Here is a 21,913-nt window from a genome sequence, read left to right as displayed (position 1 = left end):
CATGTATTTTCACCAACATATGGAGGGTAAATTAAAGTCACCACCAACTACGTGTATTATCGTATGAGTCGGGTACGTGTTTGAAATCAAACTCAAGTTTTCTTTGAACCTTTCAGCAACTGCATCATCTGAACTGCACTCTGTCTTCAGGCCACAAGTGGCCCATCGGGACCATCCGACCGCCGTGTCATTCTCAGTTGAGGATGCGGGTAGGAGGGGCGTGGGGTCAGCACACCGCTCTCCCGGTCGTTATGACGGTTTTCTTTGACCGGAGCCGCTACTATTCGGTCGAGTAGCTCCTCAATTGGCATCACGAGGCTGAGTGCACCCCGAAAAATGGCAACAGCGCATGGCGGCTGGATGGTCACCCATCCAAGTGCCGGCCACGCCCGACAGCGCTTAACTTCGGTGATCTCACGGGAACCGGTGTATCCACTGCGGCAAGGCCGTTGCCCGCATCATCTGAACTGGGAGGTCGGTAAAAGGATCCAATTATTACTTTATTCCGGTTGCCAACAATGACCTCTGCCCATACTAACTCACAGGAAGTATCTACTTCAATTTCGCGACAAGTTAAACTACTTCTAACAGCAACAAAAACGCCACCGCCAACCGTGTTTAGCCTATCTTTTCGGAACACCGTTAGGTTTTTCGCAAAAATTGCGGCTGAGCTTATATCCGGCTTTAGCCAACTTTCAGTGCCTATAACAATTTGAGCATCAGTGCTTTCTATTAGCGCTTGGAGCTCTGGTACTTTCCCAACGCAGCTACGACAATTTACAACTGTAATACCAATGGTTCCTGTATCTACGTTCTTCCTTTGTTCAGCCTGCGCCCTTTGTGACTGAAGCCCTTCTTGTGTTTTCCCGAGAACCTCTAACCCAAAAAACCGCCCAGTCCACGCCTCACAGCCCCTGCTACCCGTGTAGCCGCCCTCTGCGTATAGTGGACACCTGACCTATTCAGCGGAACCCGAAACCCAACCACCCTTTGGCGCAAGTCGAGGAATCTGCAGCCTACACGGTCGGAGAACCGTTTGAGCCTCTGATTCAGACCCTCCACTCGGCTCTGTACCAGAGTTCCGCAATCGGTCCTGTCAACTATGCTGCAAATGGTCTGCTCTGCTTTCATCTTGCAAGCAAGACTGGCAGCCTTTACCAATTCTGTCAGCCGCTCGAAACCAGAGAGAATCTCTTCTGATACAAAGCGGCACACATCATTGGTACCGACGTGAGCAACCACCTGCAGTTGGCTACACCTTGTGCTCCTCATGGCATCCGGGTGGACCCTTTCCACATCTCGAATGACTCCACCCGGTATGCACACGGAGTGCACATTGGTTTTCTTACCCTCCTTGTCAGCCAAATCCCTAAGTGGCCCTATAACGCGTCTAACGTTGGAGCTCCCAACTACCACTAGTCCCACCCTCTGCGATTGCCCGGATCTTGTAGGCTGAGTGGTTTCCTCTGAAACAGGACAGGAGACAGCATCCGGCTCAGCGACAGTGTCAGCCTCAGGCAGCACCTGGCCCCTGTTTGTCTAACAAACCGGGGAGGCCTTACGTACGGCCGCCTGACTCTTTCGCCGCCTGCTTCGCCCCGGGGCGACCTCCCACTCGACCACAGGTGAAGGATCAGCCTCAGTGCGAGAAGTAACGGGTTGGCCACCGGCGAGGACCGATCGGAGGACTCTGACGCGCTGGACGTACGTAGTCAGTACCGAGAGAAGGATTTTGTTTTCTTTCGTTATGTTTGTGAAGTACACTACTGGCCATTAAAATTGCTACACCTCGAAGATGACGTGCTACAGACGCGAAATTTAACCGACAGGAAGAAGATGTTCTGATATGCAAATGATTAGCATTTCAGGGCATTCACAAAAGGCTGACGCTGGTGGCGACACTCACAACTTGCTGTCATGAGGAAAGTTTCCAACCGATTTCTCATACGCAAACAGCATTTGACCGGCGTTGGGCTGGTGAAACGTTGTTGTGATGCCTCGTGTAAGGAGGAGAAATGAGTACCATCACGTTTCCGAATTTGATAAAGGTCGGATTGTAGCCTAACGCGATTGCGGTTTATCGTTATCGCGACATTGCTGCTCGCGTTGGTCGAGATCCAATGACTATTAGCAGAATATGGAATGGGTGCGTTCAGGAGGCTAATACGGAACGCCGTGCTGGATCCCAACGGCCTCGTATCACGAGCAGTCGAGATGACAGGGATCTTATCAACGTGGCTGTAACGTATCGTGCAGCCACGTCTCGATCCCTTAGTCAACAGTTGGGGACGTTTGCAAGACATCAACCATCTGCACGAACAGTTCGACGACGTTTGCAGCAGCATGGACTCTCAGCTTGGAGATCATGACTGCGGTTACCCGTGACGCTGCATCACAGACAGGAGCGCATGCGATGGTGTACTCAACGACGAACCTGGGTGCACGAATGGAAAAACATCATTTTTTTCGGATAAATCCAGATTCTGTTTACAGCATCATGGTGGTAGCATCCGTGTTTGGCGACATAGCGGTAAACGCACATTGGACGCGTGTAGTTGTCATCGCCATACTGGCGTATCACCCGGCGTGATGGTATGGGGAGCCATTGGTTACACGTCTCGGTCACCTCTTGTTCGCATTGACGGCACTTTGAACAGTGGACGTAACATTTCAGATGTGTTACGACCCGTGGCTCTACCCTTCGTTCGATCCCTGCGAAACCCTACATTTCAGCAGGATAATGCACAACCGCATGTTGCAGGTCCTGTACGGGCCTTTCTGGATAGAGAAAATGTTCGACTGCTGCCCTGGCCAGCACATTCTCCAGATCTCTCACCAACTGAAAACGTCTGGTCAATAGTGGTCGAGCAACTGGCTCGTCACAATACGCCAGTCACTACTCTTGATGAACTGTCTTATCGTGTTGAAGCAGCATGGGCAGCTGTACCTGTACACGCCATCCAAACTCTGTTTGTCTCAATGCCCAGGCGTATCAAGGCCGTTATTACGGCCAGAGATAGTGGTTCTGGGTACTGATTTCTCAGGATCTATGCACCAAATTGCGTGAAAATGTAATCACATATCAGTTCTAGTATAATATATTTGTCCAATGAATACCCGTTTATCATCTGGATTTCTTCTTGGTGTAGTAGCAGTTTAATGGCCAGTAGTGTATAAGGAAACTACGCTACTGGTCATTAAGATATAAGGAAGGTTGTTAGGTAACGGAATTTTACATTTTTTGAGCGCACAGTACAGTAAGAAGAATAAACGATTAAATCTGTAGGTGATTTTTGGGTATATGGGATGCAAAGGTTAGTTCGTCATAGCTTCCATAATATGCCGGCAACAATGGCTCTAACATAGGTACGTATTGGTCGAATGGAGCTTAGATGATACTTGTGCGTACTGAATACCATACTACAACAACACTGAGATCCAGTTAACTGATGGTAATGGGTCGGAAGTTGCAGTTTGACAGCCACTCGGCAACCCCTGACCAGGTGTTTCCAATGAGTGACAGATCTGGAGTACGTGCTGGCCAGAGAAACACTCATCGTAGGGAGAGACGTCAGGGCAGCACGGTGTGGGGAAGCAGATAAGGTTCTCTCCCAGCCGCCACCCGTTTCATAGAAACTCGACGACAGCTTTGTCCATTGTTCGACGTAAGGACTTAATAGTGACATCGCCGTCTGTTGTGTAATCTTGTTAGGGCCAGCAAAGAAAGCATGAGAAAGCTGTCTCAAAATGTACGCCACAATTTCAGTGTGTTGTAGCACCGAAACTATTAAAGATTTTCACACGATATTTGGCTTATGTGGCAGAAAAACAAAGTTTTGTTTATGCGTGTTCCATGTTGTCGTAAGTGTAGCATAATGACAATTATTCCAGAAAAGGTTCACTGTGTGGACTGGTTAACTGAAACCCTATCGGACATGCAAGCTCAAATGAACTACCAAACGCGGTGTAGGAAGCAACCACCCTTTCGGGCACAGGAATTTTACGCATGCACGAAGCGTTGATGTGAAGTATCATATTGAACCCGTGAAAAAAGTGAAACCGACACAGAACTGATACGACTGGCTTTCGATGTTGACCACAGTAGTCTGTTCGGGGGCGTGCACCGGATCCTTCAGAAAATTTTACAGATGTATCCGTGCCGATTGCCACTGCTGCACCCACTGAAACTAGACGACAAGCCACAACGTATGTAGACATTCTTCGTACTTTAGCGGACGCTGGAAATTTTCTTAACAACTTAGTCTTTTCTGTCAAAGCAGCATTCCACGTGTATGGTGATATAATGAAATGAAATGTTCGCATCTGGGCGCAACCAAGACGCATACTATGGTGGAAAAGGTGTGTGACAGCCCGAAAGTGAATGTGTGGTGTTGTTTGATGGTTGATTGTCTTGTGAGACCATTTTTTTACTCTCAGCAGAAAAAATTAACTCTGTTACCTTGATATGATGGAGCTGTTTCCATTATTATAACTGGTCATTTTCCAGCAAGATGGTGCACCACCACAGTGGGGTCAGACTGTAAGAGATGTTCTAGATTGGATATTTTCAGATCGTTGAATTGGCAACGGTGGCTCAATTCCTGGTCTCCTATGCCGCCTGACATCACACCAATGGTCTTCTTTCTATTGGGGTATGTCAAAGCCAGAGTATACCAAACGCCGGTCAACCATACCAATGATTAAAGAATCGAATCATTGCTGCAGTTGCCACAGATGATACGGAGATGTTGCGCCAATGCCGATAGCGCTTCAATGCAGGCTGGGTGTTGTGCATGCTACCATAAGCGCACATGTTGAAATTGACCGAATGGTCTTAAATCTTTGAGAGATGCTGTGTCACATAAGCCAAAGACTTTGGGCATTTCTTAATTAGTTTGGATGTTCTGCCACATTAAAGACGTACTGTACCTTTTGAGGCACTCTGTACGATATTCGAATAACTTAAGAGAATGCACCTGGATGATTTTGCCGACAACCGCCGATATTTCGTCAGGAGCGCATCCTGCCATTTTCAAGGCAAAACTGAAGCAAGTATGTGCTGTGCAAGGGAATTAAAATCTCGGTTTTCAGAGAAACTCCACACAGTCACAGACCGACGTCTGACGTTTGACGTGGGGCCACACATTCTCCATCAGGTTTAAATCAGGGGGCTCGGGTGACCAGGAGAGAGAGGTAAACTCATGCTCGTGCTCTTTGAACCACGCACGTACTCTGCGACCTGCATGACATGTTACGTTGTCCTGCTGATAGATGCTGTAGTGCTGAGGAAAAACAGACTGCATAAAGGGGTGGACATGGCCCCCAAGAACAGCTGCACCCTTGTGTTCGTCCACCTGAGCCTTCCAGGTTGACGAGATCACCCAGGGAACGCCACGAAAACGTTCCACAGACCATAAAACTCCTTTATTCGGCACGGACCCTCACGATGATTGTGTGTGTGTGTGTGTGTGTGTGTGTGTGTGTGTGTGTGTTATCTATTCTTAAGGGGAGGACGACCAATTGATCACTTCAGTGCAGATACGCACCAGGAGCGAAGTCTTATGGCAGTTGGTGAAATGCCGTGATGAATGTGAATAATGGTCACGGAGCACTACATCAACAATATGTGTATAAATTGAGAATTTGGGTCTGTCGGGAAGCATGCTAGGGCAGTCCGTGCAGTCGCGATGACCACTGTGTCCAGATGACGCAGTGGTCAACGCATCTGCCTAGTCAGCAGGAGACCTGGATTCGAATCACAATCCAGCATACATTTTCAACTTTCCCCAGTGGTTTAAATAAGAGCCCAGTAGCAACAAATCCCATTAATTACTTTGTGTCCTACGATGATTGTCGCAGGGCTGCACGGGACAGCTGCCGTTTGCCCAATGGAGCATTAAACGCAATTTACTTGAAAAGGCCACCTGTTGCTAAACTGTGGACGCATAGTTGCTGTAGTGGAGTGCAAATTCCAGCCTTCGCCGCCGAAGAACAGCTGTCAGCACAGGTGCGTGAACCAGGTGCCTGCTGCGGAAGCTCGTACGCAGCAACGTTCGCTGAACGGTTGTTTAGGAGACACTGTTAGTAGCCCCTTGGTTCACCTGGGTCGTCAGCTGCTCAGCAGCTGGACGTCTATTCATAGGTACACATCTTTCGAGGCGTCGTTCACCCTTGTGATCTATGGCCCGTGGTGCACAAGTTTTGGATAGCGCCATATTGCTGTGCGCGCTATACTTTAACCACGGCAGCACGTGAACAATTTACAAACTTAGCCGTTCCGAAGATGCATCCATCCTTGGCTCGAACAAACGCCAAAGATGATGTCTTTTTAGACGTAGATAAATCGCTTTGTTTCCAAACTAGGACAACAACGGCACTGTTTCCCGACTCCCCCCCCCCTCCCTCTCTCTCTCTCTCTCTCTCTCTCTCTCCCTTCCCCCCCTTCCCCCCCCCCCCCCCCCCGAACACGCTTCATATATCCGCCACTACTAGTGCTGCCACCAGCCGTCTGTTAGTTGCTACTGCACGTTGACGTCGAACATAGGCTGTCACATTAAGGTGTCTGGGCGGTGTAACCTACTGTTATACAGTATGTTCACTATTAAATGTTTCATGACACAGGAGGCATTACCTTTCGGTTCACCCTCGTATTACTGTATACAGAGCTCCTATAAAGGATATGAATGCAGTCAATGTACCGAAACTTTTTGTAGATTATGTCTAAGCTCTCAAAATTCTCTTCGTAGCGTCGGATTTTCATAGTACGGAGCTGATCCAAGTACGTCATGAATAATAATCCGAATTACTTGCACATCCGAGGCTGTATTACATAATATTGCAGTTCTTCTCGCCTCTTTCAGTTCACAAGATGCGCACCCTTTGCCTGCTAACCACGGCCTAGCTCATGTCACAAAGGAGCTTTGCAGTTCGACCACCAAATCTACTTTCCTATTCCCGCCTAGCCAGTTACGTTGTGGAGGGACTTAGCTCCAGGTTTTACATGATTAATAACCTACTTTCTCTACACATGAACCAGCATTACAATTACAGTATTAAGTTTTACATTCTTTTACAGCGCACTGTACTTGAAATTACATTCATACATTATTTACAACTAAATTATCATAAATAATGAATAAAACATTTACATCGATGTTACATCAAAGAACATGGTTATACAGAAATCACATTAAGTAAAGACAAACAAAGAAGTCTGATGAGACAGTTATAGGTAATATCGATAGCAGTGTTACCAGCTGCCATTTTTACTCAGGTGATACATGTGAAAAGATTTCCGACGTGATTGTGGCCGCACGACAGGAATTAACAGGCTTCTCACCACGAACAATGCACTGTCTGACGGCCTTCACTTAACTACCGAGAGCAGCGGCGTTTACGTAGAGTTGACAGAGCTAACAGACAAGCAAGGCTGTGTGACATAACCGCAGAAATCACTGTGGGACATACGACGAATGTATCAGTTTGGACAATGCGGCGAAAGAGACGACCGACGCGAGTGCCTTTTCTAACAGAACGACATCGCGTGTAGTGCCTCTCCTGGGCTCGTGACCATATCGGTTGGATCCTAGACACTGGAAAACCGTGGCCTTATCAGATGAGTCCCGCTTTCAGCTGATAAGAGCTGTGGTAGGGTTGGGGTGTGGCGCAAGCCCAACGAAGTCAAGGGCCTAAGTTGTCAAAAAGGCACTGTTCAAACTGATGGAGGCTCCATAATGGTGTGCACTATGTTTAAGGAAATAGACTAGGTCCTCTGGTACAACTGAACCGATAAGTAACAGGAAATGATTATGTTTGGCTACTTGGAAACCATTTGTTGGGTTTCGTGGACTTCATGTTCCCAAACAACGATGTAATGTCATCGGTCTAATTTTGACCTCCCAGATCGTCCGACATGATCAAATGGCTCTGAGCACTATGGGACTTAACATCTGAGATCAGCAGTCCCCTTGAACTTAGAACTACTTAAACCTAACTAACCGAAGGACATCACACACATCCATGCCTGAGGCAGGATTCGAACCTGCGACCGTAGCGGTCACGCGGTTCCAGACTGAAGCGCCTAGAACCGCTTGGCCACACCGGCCGGCATCGTCCGACATGATTCCCATCAAACATTTATGAGGCATAATCAAGAGGCCAGTTAGTACACAACATCCTGCAACGGCAACAGTGTCGCAGTTTTAGGCGGCTATGGGGGTAGCATGGCTCAGTATTTTTGCAGGGGACTTCCGGTGACTTGTTGAATCCATGCCACGCCAAACTACTGCACATACGTCGGGCAAAAGGATGTCGGACACAACATTAGGTGGTATCCCATGACTTTCGTCATTGCAGTGTATGACCACTTGTCAAAACTCGTGTGTGGTTTAGATACAGGTAGAATTAAGCTAATGTAACTTTTATTGTTTCAGAGGTAACTGAACCAAATTTTGGACATGTTTTCATATTATTATTGGTTATAATCTGGATTTTCCAATTTTTTATTAAATAATGATGAGTACTTTGCTGGATACTTTTAGAACTCATACTGCCACATGACGCACATTTTCTCCAAGGCTGCTTTACTGATCACTTTCAAAATGTGGTGAGTTATCTTAGTAATTAGATAGATAAATATGTTTACAAGTTTTTTTTAAACTGTTAGAGCTCTTGCAGATTTTTTAAACTTTATGTTTGCGATACGTAACAGTATTTATTTCACAAAAGTTTAAAGAAGGTTGACAATAATCCACTTTGAAAAAGTTTATACCACAAAAAGTTGTGCTTTAACATGTACAAAGTCTGTGGCAAATTTCAACTTTTTATTTGCTATGGCTCAGCAGAAGATGTTCCTTACACACCGAAAAATGAAAGTTGGGGTAAATGCAGAAAAAAGATTTTATTAGAATTTATGTAGGAAACAGTACCTTAATGCTGGCGATTATCATACGTTTGATCTTTTTGCTCTTCATTTGCATCCTTTCTTCCGGTCTCATTTTTCTGGAATGCCATTTTGCCAAAGTTCTTTATTGACAATTCGGAACTCGCAATACGCACACCATGGGTCTTCTTCAGTAGGTTTTCACTGAAGTACCCTGCATCAAATCCTAGCCTCATAAGGGTCCAGATTCTTCCAGTGTTACTGTTACTAAACATGAGACAAGCATCATATGACGAAATTTCGACAGTAGTAGATGATCAAATGTTGTCTTTGGGCGTCTCTTCTAAGTGAAGTTATTAGGGCGTCTCTTCTAAGTGAGGCTGCTAAGGCTCTCGTTCCGATTTTGTGTTCCACCATGTGTAGTTTTCTTAATAAAACGTAATTAATCGTATTTACAAGGATAAAATCGTGTACAGAAGGGGTCATTGCACAGCTAATTGGTTGAAACAAAATGGTTTTTACATCATTTGTAGCGCGAATGAAGGACTGTAAACTGAAGACAATGTTTCTAACATACTACGCAACTGTTTGGTGGCAAAAAATTTCGAACTTTTTGACCACGTTTACATACGTCATCTCCTTAACGTACTTCTGGTTGCTCTAGTTTATTAGAGGCACCCAAGTAACAGGCCTTAGGTAGGAACCATACATCATTAAGAGAATTTGTGCGAGGTCAGTGTTTAATGGAGATCTTCTAAAACACTGCTCTTAAGAAGCAGTTAAAGCAAAGAACTGTTAAGGGGAAAACTGAAATACTCTCAAGCTTCTCGAAAGGAAAAGAAATGCAATAAATCAACATACACTCTGATGCAGGGACAAATCCCAAGGCTGAAACATAGTGGAACGAACGTCGCTTTACCGTTTTATTCCCCCGAACGTTGGAACTGGATTGTAGACAGAAATAAATGTATTACCGTTACGGTGATGCGAATGATGCACGAAGGACAAACAAACCTTTAGCGTGCATTTCCTCGCTCGGCGCGTTCTGAATTACAGATGCCTGCAGAAATAAACATGGGCTCAGCGCCGCCGCCTTCTACCTCCTGCCGCTGCTTACCACCAGGCGCAGTCCGGCGCCCCTTAATGAGGCGTTCGGTCGCTCGTTTGCCTTGCGATCGTCGATTCCCCGCAGAAGCCGTGCGCATATTTATTGCCCACAGCGCATCACCCGCTGTTTTAAGTGCAGTTAAAGTCATCCGCGCTGTTGGTCCGCAGTAACTCCTGAGCGGCCGTCACCGCGTGTACGATGCCGTCGGCATTCTAAGCAGGTCTTTGGTGTACAAAAGGGCACTCACTGGACGTAGAGCAAAACCGGTTTCATACTCCCTTATATTATTTTTGTATCGCTCGTTACCGTTCCGCTATTGCTGGAAACATATGTTGCAATGATGTGATCGGTTAGATCGATCTGCTTGACTGAAATATACTACCAGGGCCATTTGGAAAGTAAGGTCCGGTCGATCGTGGAATGGAAACGACAGCAAAAATCCGATGAAACTTTGAGTGGATACGTTGGGCAGTGTCTCTAGTATGCCCATCGACCGCGTCATATCGTTCTTTTCAGTTTTGAGCGCACAGTGAGCACGTAAAAAGTCTACAAAAAAATGTCTCCAGCCGAGTGTGAGGGTCTGGTGAGAGCTTTCGTCTGAAGCTATTTATACCACATAATGTGACTGTGATGAGTTTCCTTCTTCGTGACAATTCTCGCCCGCACTATGCAGGGGCAATGAAGATGTTCCTGCAACGTTTTCGATGAAAAGTGTTTGATTACCAACAACACAGCCAGTAATTTGCTCCCACTGAGTTTCGTTTCTACTCACATGAACCGCTGTCTATGGAGACAAAATTTTGGCATAGACAATGGGCTGTAGATCAGCGTAGAGATTTGGCAGAAAGCACAGGCGGCTGCCGTCTATGACGAGGGCATTGGAAACTTGGTTCAACGCTACGACAACTGTCTAAGTCTGAACGGCGACTATGTAGAGAAGTAGATGGGAGGTCTAGCTAATTGTTTCTAATAAAATAATTTTGAATTTCACAATGGTTTCCAATTAGCGGCTGGTCGGACCTTACTTATCGAACCCCCCAAGTTAGCCGAGAGCGCTAATGCGCTGCTTCCTGGACTCGGGTAGGCGCGCCTGCCCCGGATCGAATCCGCCCGCCTGATTACCGACGAGGGTCGGTGTGCCGCCCAGCCTATATGTGGTTTTTAGGCGGTTTTACACATCCCTCTAGGTGAATACCGGGCTGGTCCCCACGTCCCGCCTCAGTTACACGACTCACAGACATTTGAAACACATCCGCAGTTTTCCATGATTTACACTAGACAGAGACAGATGAGGTACTCTGATTCCGTTCTGGGGGGTACGGGGTGGCGGCAGGAAGGGCATCTGGCTACCCCTTCACATTAACATGCCAAATCTGATTTAACCACGCCAACCCCAGGCAAAATGTTGGACAAAGGCGTAAGTGACAGAACCGATAGATAGGACCTTACTTATCGAATAGCCCTCATATTACAGAACGCATAGTACCTTCATCTTGTATGCTACAGGGCTCATTAGCTTTTTATCATTGTGTGATTTGGTTTCTTCCACGATGAATAGTGACTTCAAGATCTACTACGTGTAGTAACAGCCAGTTTCTGTAGCAAGGTTTGAGTGCACTTAACAAGCTTGAACGCGAATTGTCTTTAGTTACTTAACCACTCGAACCAAAACTACTTGCAACTAATAACAGTTTCTGGTAACCCAGAGTCAAGAAGCATCTTACTATACACCATGTGGTGTTGAGAGTTAAGCTTCTCAAGCGCAACTTTGTAAGAAATGATTAGTTGGTATTCCAAGAGGAGTAAATGGAATTAAATGTGTCCAAAGATTATCAAATGTAATTATAACGGAGAACGCCTTGTACGAGGACATGATGGTAACTAATGCCTCCGAGTGTTGTATGTGAAAACTCTTAAAGCTTTATAAATACAACAAACTTTATTAACATTAAACAAATCTGTTCTTCATGTCTACACATCTGCAGCCCTTTGCCGTTAGAGGGCTCGTAGTTGTAGCGTGTATCATGACGGTATGTAACGTAATTACTTCATGTCGGAGAGTGAGAAACAGAGTACCGTAATTCGAAGAGTTCGTGTACACATGGAACAACGTAGCCATGACACAAACGACGTCTGTAACATTCCGGCACTTTGGATTTACTGTTACCGGTCATCCTCCATAAAGTTCCGACCTGGCTCCATCCGATTTTTATCTGTATCGAGAACTTTCGAGGACTTCACTTTGACAGTAATGAAACGGTTCAAGCTGGGGTAGGTAACGACACCGTCAACAAAGTCAAACATTCTACAGTGACGCTATCAAGAAACTAGTCTTTCTTTGGGACAAATGTGTTCGTCGCCAGGGTGACTATTTTGGGAAATAAATAATTAGACATGAAGAATACAGATGTGGAATGTTAAAAACATTTCTTTTATTTAAAAAAGCTTAAACAGTTTTCACGTAAAAAATTCGGAGGCATTACTTTTCACCGCGCCGTCTTGGTGATCTTCCGTGAAATACATATCTGTATGAAGTTCGCATAATCAGAAACAATTCCGAACCGCACTTAAGTAGAAAAACAACGATCTCTGGGCACAATAAGAGCCAGTGATGGGATGGCGAGGCGCGGCGACTCGAGCGCACCGAGAATTCCTTGAGCTTCTAGTTCTCAAGCAATTCTCGAGAAGCTCACGAGAAACGGCTCGGCGGCGTGTGCCGCTGCGCGCCGGTTGGCTGCGACAACATCGCCGCGCCGCTGTTGTTTTATGAATTGAATGCCGCCGCTAGACAAACACACTCGCTGCTCGCTGTGTTCGTAACTAGTATGTCTCAGGTTTCATTCGAGTAAAGTTGTTATTCAAATCATTATGGACACTCGAAAACGAACATCATGGTGCTGGCAATACTTTACAGAGGATGGAGATAACGTTACTTGCAACATTTGTCGTAAAAATCTCCGTAATGTATCAAAAAATACAATGGGCATAATTAGACATCTTAAACTGCACAATTTATCGAGCAATAAAACACGACGTCCGTGGATACAGAGGCTCATTCTTCCAATAGTGCGAGGCAGCAAAATATCCAGGAACGTATGGTACGAAAGGTGAATTCCGTGCAAAAGTTTGGATAGTGTCAAAAATGGTTGAAATGGCTCTGAGCACTATGGGACTCAACATCTGTGGTCGTAAGTCCCCTAGAACGTAGAACTACTGAAACCTAACTAACCTAAGGACATCACACACATCCATGCCCGAGGCAGGATTCGAACCTGCGACCGTAGCGGTCACGCGGTTCCAGACTGAAGCGCCTTTAACCGCACGGCCACAGCGGCCGGCATTTGGATAGTGTCCGAAGCGGTCCGCCACGCTTAAAAAACATTGACTTTTTTTTAATCGTACTCCGATAGCATACAACATACTCCAAAATCAAACCTGTACTAAATAGGCGGTGGTCACATTAATGTGACTGGACAGTGTAACAGGGCATGGAATCATAGTGTGACCAGTTGCACAACAAGAACTAATATAAGCACGTCGTTATCGGAAAAAGCAAAAGAAGAATCAGAGAAACGGACACATAGGCAGCAGACTTGTTCTTTGCGGAAGATGTTCACGAAAGCCCATTAATGTACATCGAAATTAAAACTGAGTGCAAAAAAATACAAATACAAATATCAAGTTCTGCATCAGTCCTATTTGTCGTGCGAGTTTGTTCTATTATGATTGTTTCTGTAACTATCACAAGAGCACAACTGACATTTTTGGAAACGTACGCAAATTTACAATGAGCGCTACCGACGGGTAGAATGTGGCACTCGAATAGACTGGACGGACTGTAGCGTTTCAGCTGCAAGTAAAGCATCAGTAGGGACTCATTACTGACGTCTGTGGGACAGCGGAGTGAACATCCATCACGCCACGAAGGACGATCGCTACCAACGCTTGAGTCGGCATCATGTCACGTGTAGAAGGCTGCCATTCAGGGAAGTAGTTCGGGAAATGCACCGGTCTCAAATTGGTGTGGTGCGGACATGGAATCGCTTCCAATTGACAGGTAGAGTTGAGGACTCGTTCGACTGGTTGAGAGGATGATCGATAACTACTACTTTTGAGTCAAGGAAACTGCGGACTGAGTGCTCCAGAACGTCATGTTTCGCACCAAACTGTTGGGAGACGTTTGCATGATGTGACTCTCCAACGATTACCATGTCGTACACCACACACCATGTACCCCATTACAGAGTGTGCGTCCCAGAGAAGCGTCGGGCGTTGTTTCCGGACGAAATTCCAATCTCTTTGTATCCTGACAAGCGCAGACAACGAGTTTAGAGACAACCTGGTACTATCGAAAGTATCTAGCACTACGTCCCACGTGTGTAGCAAGGTGATGGTGAAGTGATGTTCTGGAATGGCATTACATGGGTCCACCGTACACCTCTCGTGGTTGTTGAGGGCACTTTCAGTACTCTACAGTACCAGGGCGAGAATCTGCAACCATTAATAGGAACGATTCGACAACATTTTGATAGTTTCATTTTGATGAGCGATAACTCAAAAGGTTATCGTGCTGGTCTCGTGAAGATGTTTCTGCGGCATGTTAGGATCAGCAGAATGAAGTGGCCTACCTGTTCCCTGGACACGAAGCGAATAGAACAATTGTGGAATCTTTTGAAACGAGCTGTTTTTGGACGTCAATAACGACCACGTACTCTCCACGAATTATGCAGAATTTCGATTGAAATTTGGGTCAAGTAGGACCAGAGCTTGCACGATGATTTCATCGATGGTATACCACGACAGATTCAAACCTGCATCAGAGCAAGAGCTCTTTCAGGTGTGAAAAACGCCCCCTGAGTATTAGACGATTTTATCACTAAACAAATTTTTGTTTTCATGATTTGGTGATTTGTACACACGGTAAATGAATATAAATGCATGATTCACAGGCAGTGTTTGGTTTCTGTGCCATGAGTTTCGAAATAAAAGTGTGATGTGAAATTTTTGTTGTGTATAGATCTCTTTACAAGACACATAAAACAATGATGCTGCAGACTTGAATTGCTATTTTATTGGATGAGAGCGGGGTTTAGTAGCTAGTCTGATCATGGATGGTGAGAGAATGCTTTAACATTCTGGCCCACGAATGCCCACGATTCAAACCTGTCCGCAAAGTGATAAGTTGCTTTTTCAATTGGAATGGCAAATCAAAGGATAGAATGTAATGTGCTAAACGCGACATCAGCAAAATAAGTTCGTTTTACTTGAATGGAATCGATTATACTTGCGGAGGGGGGGGGGGGAGGAGGAAGATATTAGTGTTTAACGTCCCGTCGACAACGAGGTCATTAGAGACGGAGCGCAAGCTCGGGTGAGGGAAGGATAGGGAAGGAAATCGGCCGTGCCCTTTCAAAGGAACCATCCCGGCATTTGCCTCAAGCGATTTAGGGAAATCACGGAAAACCTAAATCAGGATGGCCGGAGACGGGATTGAACCGTCGTCCTCCCGAATGCGAGTGCAGTGTGCTAACCACTGCGCCACCTCGCTCGGTGATTATACTTGCAGTGCATTGCTTAAGCCAGTAGCATGTAGCGATCTCGCAAACACATTTGCAGCAGTACGAAGTGAAATAGCAAACGACTGTGGGTGGCCCAGCAGAACCAAGCCTACAACAGACGTAGCTGGGCCTGACACCTCGCCAAGTTCAGAGGAAAGAAAAGCCGTTGTGTCAACACGGCATTTTTTTCTTTTTAATGCCGCAAGCGCTGGCGGACGTCTACCATAAAGCCAAGAGCTACAGGAAACCAGACTGTACTTAAAATGTCCTGTTCCTTGCACCAGATGGACGTGTCCTGTACAATGTCACTGGAGAACATGACAATTCTTTAAATGTAATAATACACTTTTATTGACTCTTTTTCTTAAATTAAAACAGCACTAGGCCACTAAAATTGTAATGCAGTTAAGGCACCACGCAACAAATGTCAAATTTGCTTCAAGTGTGCTACAGAAAGACGTCCGTTTATTTGAGTACATCTTCCATTAGATTATAATCAACTAGATATGGTATTTTATCCTTTTCATATACATCTTTACCATTTTCTACTCAGAGCAATGCCTATGAGAAGTGATCTGTGGGGTATCTGCTTTACTTTAATACTGACTTTCCCTTTATGATCAACAGTCTCTATTTCATGTACACACCCTGTCTAGAATGAAATCCATTCTGTTAGACTGGCTGTCGGCTAAAGCGAATTTTCTGCTCTCTCCAAGTTTAGAACGAGGGCTGAACGGCTGGAATGCACAGAACAATAACGGGGGAGGAGGGGCTGTAATCGAAGAACAAGGAGAGAGATGCTGGCAGACGTCACCAGACCTCTTTGTCTTGCGGTACGTGACTTGAGGCACGTAGGTGGAGCGATCGTTCCCACCCTGTACATGTGTTCCAATTGGTTTCTCGAAATTGGCAGTAGAAGTCTCTAGATCTTTTGAGGAAGCCTGTCCGTTAAAATGGGCGAACAAGGAATCCACAGGGCGCGATTTGACGCGAGAAGACTGGACCGTCGTGTTGCGCCCAGAATCTAGAGCTGTGATTGGTCGGAAGGTGCGCCAAAAATTGTGTCCTCCCCGGGTGTAGTAGAGCAAGCGAGGCAGTTGAAGACTGGGTAATCTACAGATTCTACGTGTTGGAGATGCTGTTGGCCAGTGGGGACAAGCTGAGCAGGTGTACCACGAGGCAATGATGGTGTAACGCATTGCAACTGCTTGCAGGTTTACCGCAGTTAGCGCGTGGCCAGAGTTGGTTATCAGTCACAGTTATTTGTACCCTACTCTTCCCGATTTGCTGAACTCTTTGCCACATTTGTCGTAAGCTAAATTTTTTACACCACACTGTTTTAGTTTGAAATAAGAGATACGTCAAAACCTTGTGTTCGTCTCCTTAAGGCCATAATGTGCTGCTTGTTCCCGTTGCGACATGGTAAAGAAATCGTTTTACCTTTTCCGAGCAGAAATTCCTCCTACTTTAATAACCCACAGGGTGGCAATTTCAGTTATGGGGTACGACACCTTCGTCAGCGTGTGTCATAAAAAGACAATAGGGACTAGTAGTTAAATGTATTCAAGTCTCAGTATTGCATATTTCTTATCAGAAACACAGATTAAGATCACTAGGTTCCCGACAGAGCACTCCATGCTACCACGTATAGAAACACATCTGTCACAATATACTAAGTATACTTGTTTACCTGCATATGCCAATTAGTAGAATTTCATGCAACCGCGTAAAGTAGGTGGACATAACAACAACTGAAATCTGTACGCAAGGAAAGATGACGCAGCACGTTTCTCATTCAGAAATCTGATTTTAATGTTAGTTTTTTGTGGGAAGATCGTGTTATGCCTCATGTGAGGAGGAGAAAAGTCTTCATCACGTTTCGGAATTCGTCTGCAGCAGCATTATGGCCAATAAGTCTGGGTTTTCACCGTTCGGCAATATTACTGCTCTCGTTGGTAGAGCTCTCACCATTGTTATGCCAATATGGCACGTATTGGTGCAGCTGGGCAATACTCAATGCCATGCACGAAATAGTACACGAGGGGCAGACATGTCATTCGCTCGAATGAGCAGGAGTGAGCCGCCACGTCACCATCTTTGAGGCAGGAAATGAACTTCTTTACTGCCGGATAAGTTTCCACATGGACACTTTTTTTTCACTAGCTGCTTATTTTTTCTGACCCACCGTCTAATTTCTTGTGGTGGGTCGTATGTTGCCACTTAACCGCTGTAACTGGATCCGGGGTCCGGTGTGATTTAAAGCAACATCACACCGGCTCCCGTCCCCACTCACACCGTTGGCCGTGTCCCGCCACGTGGAGGCGGGCTCTACTTGTTTACATCCATTTGACACCTTTTTTGTGCAGCATTAGAAAAACTTATAACTAACACAAAATCAAGTGAGATATTAATAAACAAAACGAAATTAAATACTTATAAAGAAGGAAGGAAGAGAATTGAATAGAGAAGACATAGGTAAAATATTGCCCGTCACCTGGTTGTGGGCGGCGGCCCGGGTCTTGGAATGACCCTCAAGACGCTGGCCATCGCTCACCATGCCTTTAACATCTACCATCCTAAAAACTGACTTAACTAGAAGAGATTAGGGTACGTTAAAGCTAGAAACTAAGACTAAGACCTCCATGTCCAGCGTGCTAAACTATTTACGATATACAATAGAGAGGTAACTGATTTTGTGCTTGGCTCAAAGTTGCTAATGAAAGGGTTCTTGTGGTAATAGTAATAAAGGTAATGACGCTAACGGTTTGTGTTAATCCTACAAGGCTCCTAGTAGAGTACATCAGGCGCAAGCTCCTCCCGGCCCCGCCGACAACACGACTTGAACGGTGGTTTTCCCCGATCTACCATAGGTATCCGTCGGGTTGGGCTCAAAAGAGAGGAACCACAATGAAGATCCTTCCATCCAGGACGTGCGCCGCCTCTTACCAGGAGGCGTAGGTCCCTTGAAGAGGTGCCTAACTTTAAGCTTCAGATCAGAGTAGTCGAGGTTGAGGTATGGGCTGTGTAGGCTGGTTGTACAAACAATTCATGCTGAGCCAGTGAGACTTATAGTGATACGTGGCGTGGCAGTTAGCATCTTCCGGGTCCGCCAGAAACACAGCCTGAACGGTGATTTTCCCCGATCTACCAGAGGTATCCGTCGGGTTGGGCTCAGAAGAGAGCTAGCTTTAAGCTCTTATTGGACATGGAGGTGCTGTTAACTATTTACATATAAGGTGCAATCTGTTTTTAGGATTGTGTGTGACTTGTGCACCTCTTGTCGGTTGTTCCAGACTGTTCTTTGAAGTGGACTTGGTTGACACTATAGATCATCCGCGCTGGACGCTTCAATATCTGTGTTGGTGCCCTGGTCTGTATCTTTCTTCATCACTTGTAGTGCTAATCATATCTGTGTCCCCCTGGGCATCATGATGTCTGTTTGGGCCGACTTGCCTTCGGTAGGGTCTGTTGCGCAGGTATTCTATTTGTTGGATCCAGGTATTCTATTTGTTGGATCTTCGAGATTTCGTCAGTTAGTTTGTTAAGTTCAGTCCACCTATCCGGGTCGCGTATTATGGCATGTAATTCGTTCTGTGTGTTCAGGCGATTTATGTGTACTGTGTGTCTTGCGTTCGTGCGTTGTCCGCGGAAGAAGACAATATATTCAGGGGAACCTTCTTCCCCGCATGTGCATCTATTAGTCTGCTGTAGACTCACGCGGTACAGGTGCGTGGGATAAGGGCCATGTCCTGTGATGGAATGTACCATACCGCGGCTGGGATCTATATGTTTTAGTTTTAGTCTTTCCCGGATGTCAGGGAAGAAGTTGTATACACGGCGGCCCTTATCGCTGTTGGCCCACTGGCTCTGCCAGGTATCCACTCGCCATGCTCTGAGTTGGCGTGTTGTCTCAATAGGTACACCAGTGATCTGCCGAACCTGGTCTATTCTCCCCATCCTAAGCCAATACATTGCTGCGCGGTACCTGATGGTGATATATACGGGGAAGATTCCCATGACGACACATAGTGCGTCATTTGATGTTGTATTGAGTGCCCCTGTTAGTCGAAGTAGAACACTTCTTTGGCCTCGACGTACAATGGTTCTGTTGGTTGAGAGATTTAATCTGTGGGTCCACGAACTGGCAGCAAAGCATAGTACTGACTCGAAGAGAGCGCAATGGTATGTTCGTGTGACTGACAGGGGTAGTCTGAATTGTTCCGAATTTAGCCTAGCCAGTTTGTGAAGTATCTTTTCTGCTTTTTTTGTGCATATTCGCATGTGTTCGTGGAAGTTCAATCGTTCATCAATGTATACTCCTAGATAGCGTGTGACTGCTAGTCTTTTTATGTTTGTGTCCCCAATTTTGACTATTGGGTTCCTGCGCAGGATGCCCTTTAGCAATGTATAAGTTGTTTTGTTTCCTGCTGTCTTTAATTTATTATCTGTGCACCATTGGGTTATTGTCTGAAGTGTTCCATTGGCTCTTTCTTCTAGCTGGGCACGATTGATTGCTGAAACTACGACGAGTAGATCATCAGCATAAGCGACAACTCCATCTGTCAAGATGTGCTCCTCTAGTAACTGTAGGAGCGGTTCTATAACTATGTCCCAGAAGATAGGGCCGCAGATCGACCCTTGTGGACAGCCTTTTGTAATTCGTTTAATCTCTTTCTGGTTGTCCATTTGCCAAACGACCGTTCTGTCTCTGCAATAGTCCATGAAACATGGGCAGTGCGACGACTTACGGTTCACTGAGGACTGTTAACCAGGAGTCATTGCCGCAGCTTCACTTGACCGACAGCTTACAGAGACTCGCTGACAGTGGTGCGCCCAATGATAACACTGGTCACAGGGAAGACACCATGTCATCTTTTCAGACGAGTCAAGGTTCTGCCTACTACAGCGCTATGGACGTATCCATGTCTCGTGCTCCTAGGGAACTTATGTTGACAAAATGCAGTCGTCACTCTCATAGAAGTCCAGCACTTGGCGTGATGGTGCGGTGTGCCAGTGGGTAGACACTACTATCAACTCTGGTTCTTATAATTCGTAATATTAAGAACAGTGGTTACATGCCAAAGTTGGTGACAATGCTCTGTTTTCTAGGTTCCCATGACGCTATCTTTCAACGATACACGAGGCAGGCTATTGCCCATGCAGTCCTGAAAAGCCTTGTTACAGAGAATGTTAGCCTGTTGTCCTGGTCAGCACGTTCTCCATAGTTATCACCCAATGAAATCATCTGGCCGTGAGGAATATTTCTCCTTGTCCGTCGGCTCGGAGTTCCTGCAGCGTCTGGTGAAATCCTATCACGGCAGCGGCCAGAGTCGACGAACTCTCAGAACCGTGCGTTGCGCGAGACACATCATGCGACGTACTTCTCCGCAGGCTTACACCCATAAGTTTGCTGGTGGACCTGGATAATTTCTATCCCTTGCTACACCTACGCTATAAAGCCAAATAAGGGTTGCCAGTCTCGCTTAGCACCCCGAGACACAATATTATTCCATGCCTTGAAGCCTTCCGACTGCCATCAAAAGCTCCCAAGTCCGATCACTGAGTTGGAGAACAAACACCACAATCACTGCACCGTCACCAATCAGTTTCCTCCATCTCTCCTGTAAACAACACAGGAACGCAATCTAAAGTTAAGGGGGGTAAGGTCATCCACAAGAACTCCACACTTATAATTTCCATTGGAGCAAATCTCAAGTTGTTTTCCTTTAGTAATCCTTGCTAAGTCGGCTGCTTCGTTCATTGCACAACGCCTCCAGCTAGCCAGTTGTTCTACACTCTGTTAGGTGGCCTCTTATTTAACATGCCGTGCATGCTCGCTAACATCAGCACCCTTCTTGAAAACCGGCAAGAGTTTAACACGTTTCCCGCGCGCGTGGAAAGGAGCGCACTACCAATCACATCTAGAAAACAACCTTACTGGTCCCTGGCTACGAACTTCCGAAACATGCCTCCAGACCAGCCCCAGAGAGATTCAACTCGTCTCCTGCAACCTACTAGGCCGCCAACAGACCAGAAGATCTTGCGAGGTTCCCACAGCTCACGACACTCTATTCACTATTGACATTTCGGCCAATTAGCCTCCAGAGCAGAAAGTAGACACTACAATTGGCAATTTCCTGTTCACGCTCGTAGTACTATTGTAAAGTGCTGCTGCTTGCTGACACTGTCGGTAGTTTACTTCCCAAAGGTCATCAGGAAACGCCAGCTATTCTGCTGGAAATACCCTCGCCCTGGCAGATCACCCAAACGGGTCAGGTCAGCACTCGACACCTGAATTAAGAAACTAGGGAATAGCCGTTGTCCCACAGACACTCAGGTATCCACTGTCAATCACAATAGCGATCG

General features: G+C 46.0%; 1 pseudogene; it reads right to left on the bottom strand.

The window, feature by feature from the left end:
• Positions 1-337: 337 nt before the first annotated feature.
• Positions 338-454, bottom strand: LOC126089814 (5S ribosomal RNA; annotated as a pseudogene).
• Positions 455-21,913: the final 21,459 nt, after the last annotated feature.

The sequence above is a fragment of the Schistocerca cancellata genome, chromosome 6 (genome assembly GCF_023864275.1).
Source record: "Schistocerca cancellata isolate TAMUIC-IGC-003103 chromosome 6, iqSchCanc2.1, whole genome shotgun sequence".
In the NCBI taxonomy this organism is placed as follows: Eukaryota; Metazoa; Arthropoda; class Insecta; order Orthoptera; family Acrididae; genus Schistocerca; species Schistocerca cancellata.
This window is presented reverse-complemented; position numbering and strand designations above follow the sequence as displayed.